Source organism: Schistocerca nitens, chromosome 1 (assembly GCF_023898315.1).
Source record: "Schistocerca nitens isolate TAMUIC-IGC-003100 chromosome 1, iqSchNite1.1, whole genome shotgun sequence".
Taxonomy (NCBI): Eukaryota; Metazoa; Arthropoda; class Insecta; order Orthoptera; family Acrididae; genus Schistocerca; species Schistocerca nitens.
Genome location: NC_064614.1, coordinates 1083708672 through 1083711602, shown reverse-complemented (window position 1 = coordinate 1083711602; position 2931 = coordinate 1083708672). Strand labels below are relative to the sequence as shown.

Genomic DNA, 2931 nt, shown 5'->3' with positions numbered 1-2931 from the left:
TCCTTCATTATCGTTTTATGTACGCACCATGTACCCAGCCACAGACATAGACAAGGGATTTTTTTTTTGTTCTTTTATTATAGAGGATGATTTGGCTGCCTCTAGCAGTATCGTTTTATCCAACGCCACATAACATAACAGTTTTGCTGGCGGTTCGCACTGATGATGGGAAGCAAACTGTCGAAATGTTGCACAATAACTGTTAAGGAATATGAAGACTTCTTAGACTCATTGTACAAATTTTGTTTATGAAACTACTTTAGTACGCTAAAGCAGGAAGTCATGTATCAATATTTTCCTTGTCTATACACCGGAATGTTGTTACTCCAACGGTAACTATTTTGATATCTCCTGTTAATTTCGTTGTTTCAGATAGTGAGTTGGGTTGGGTTGTTGTGGGGGAGGAGACCAGACAATGAGGTTATCGGTCTCATCGAATTAGGGGAGGATGGGGAAGGAAGTCGGCCGTGCCCTTTCAAAGGAACCATTCTGGAATTTACCTGGAGCGATTTAGGGAAATCACGGAAAACCTAAATCAGGATGGCCGGACGCGGGATTGAACCGTCGTCCTCCCGAATGCGAGTCCAGTGTGTTGACCACTGCGTTCAGATGGTGAAACACGCTTTATAAGAGAACGTTTCAAAACATTTACGAAAGAATAAGTACGATAAACGGTATAAACTTACAGATCCATCCAAAACTTATATGACTTCATCCCTAATTACACAAAAAATGATTGGAGGCACTTGGACAAGTATGGCAGAAATAAGGTATATCTTGAAACTTCCTGGCAGATTAAAACTGTGTGCCCGACCGAGACTCGAACTCGGGACCTTTGCCTTTCGCGGGCAAAGTTTGGAAGGTAGGAGACGAGGTACTGGCAGAAGTAAAGCTGTGAGTACCGGGCGTGAGTCGTGCTTCGGTAGCTCAGTTGGTAGAGCACTTGCCCTCGAAAGGCCAAGGTCCCGAGTTCGAGTCTCGGTCGGGCACACAGTTTTAATCTGCCAGGAAGTTTCATATCAGCGCACACTCCGCTGCAGAGTGAAAATCTCATTCTGGAAACATCCCCCAGGCTGTGGCTAAGCCATGTCTCCGCAATATCCTTTCTTTCAGGAGTGCTAGTTCTGCATGGTTCGCAGGAGAGCTTCTGTAAAGTTTGGAAGGTAGGAGACGAGGTACTGGCAAAAGTAAAGCTGTGAGTACCGGGCGTGAGTCGTGCTTCGGTAGCTCAGTTGGTAGAGCACTTGCCCTCGAAAGGCAAAGGTCCCGAGTTCGAGTCTCGGTCGGGCACACAGTTTTAATCTGCCAGGAAGTTTCATATCAGCGCACACTCCGCTGCAGAGTGAAAATCTCATTCTGGAAACATCCCCCAGGCTGTGGCTAAGCCATGTCTCCGCAATATCCTTTCTTTCAGGAGTGCTAGTTCTGCATGGTTCGCAGGAGAGCTTCTGTAAAGTTTGGAAGGTAGGAGACGAGGTACTGGCAGAAACAAAGCTGTGAGTACCGGGCGTGAGTCGTGCTTCGGTAGCTCAGTTGGTAGAGCACTTGCCCTCGAAAGGCAAAGGTCCCGAGTTCGAGTCTCGGTCGGGCACACAGTTTTAATCTGCCAGGAAGTTTCATATCAGCGCACACTCCGCTGCAGAGTGAAAATCTCATTCTGGAAATATCCCCCAGGCTGTGGCTAAGCCATGTCTCCGCAATATCCTTTCTTTCAGGAGTGCTAGTTCTGCATGGTTCGCAGGAGAGCTTCTTTAAAGTTTGGAAGGTAGGAGACGAGGTACTGGCAGAAGTAAAGCTGTGAGTACCGGGCGTGAGTCGTGCTTCGGTAGCTCAGTTGGTAGAGCACTTGCCCGCGAAAGGCAAAGGTCCCGAGTTCGAGTCTCGGTCGGGCACACAGTTTTAATCTGCCAGGAAGTTTCATATCAGCGCACACTCCGCTGCAGAGTGAAAATCTCATTCTGGAAACATCCCCCAGGCTGTGGCTAAGCCATGTCTCCGCAATATCCTTTCTTTCAGGAGTGCTAGTTCTGCATGGTTCGCAGGAGAGTTTCTTTAAAGTTTGGAAGGTAGGAGATGAGGTACTGGCAGAAGTAAAGCTGTGAGTACCGGGCGTGAGTCGTGCTTCGGTAGTTCAGTTGGTAGAGCACTTGCCCGCGAAAGGCAAAGGTCCCGAGTTCGAGTCTCGGTCGGGCACACAGTTTTAATCTGCCAGGAAGTTTCATATCAGCGCACACTCCGCTGCAGAGTGAAAATCTCATTCTGGAAGGTATATCTTGGTCCAAAAATACCATATAGCTCATCGCCAATGTTCACTTGTAATTGTTACACAATCATCCCATTTCCTAAAAGTCGCCCTAAGTTTTGAGAAGGAACTTATAGTGATTACGTGGCTGTCGCCTGTCTGGATACAGTTCCTGATGCATATATAGTGAGAGTTGCATCAAACGACATAGGTAGCATTAGCTGAATCACCCTGTCTATCTCAGTCTCAAGTCAGGCTAGTGGTATCATTCCGATTTCGACTTATCGGCACTAGGAAACATTGTGTTGCAGGCGCTGAACTTGGCGCGACTATGACAAGAGAAGACCAAGACACGCCCCAGGCTAGGCGCCGATAACATCCCCTTGGGAGAATGCATACAGGCCGCAGCCGCCGACGGAGCTATCTCAATCTCAGTATCTCAGTACGCAGCATCGGGACTTGGTTTTCATTGTAGCGGAATACGATGCACTGTGCTCTAGTCTTCCACAGTGATAGCCGTCGCCTCGCGCCTTAGCTAGCTGTGAGGGAACGCTAGTCATTGTATATAGTTATGATATAGACACGGACAAGATCCAAAAATTAGTACATGTTATTTGATTGCAGTTAACCACAGAACTCCAGACTGGACATCACTGAAGTTAAGTACTCAATTCGTTCCTGTAATAAAG

General features: G+C 47.4%; 3 non-coding genes across 3 annotated transcripts; all 3 read left to right on the top strand.

Annotated features, from left to right (window-relative positions):
* Positions 1 to 915: 915 nt before the first annotated feature.
* Trnas-cga (transfer RNA serine (anticodon CGA)) lies at positions 916 to 990 on the top strand. The gene has a single exon. It is a non-coding gene; the product is annotated as a tRNA-Ser (tRNA).
* Positions 991 to 1216: 226 nt separating this feature from the next.
* Trnas-cga (transfer RNA serine (anticodon CGA)) lies at positions 1217 to 1291 on the top strand. The gene has a single exon. It is a non-coding gene; the product is annotated as a tRNA-Ser (tRNA).
* Positions 1292 to 1517: 226 nt separating this feature from the next.
* Positions 1518 to 1592, top strand: Trnas-cga (transfer RNA serine (anticodon CGA)). The gene has a single exon. It is a non-coding gene; the product is annotated as a tRNA-Ser (tRNA).
* The last annotated feature ends 1339 nt before the right edge of the window (positions 1593 to 2931 follow it).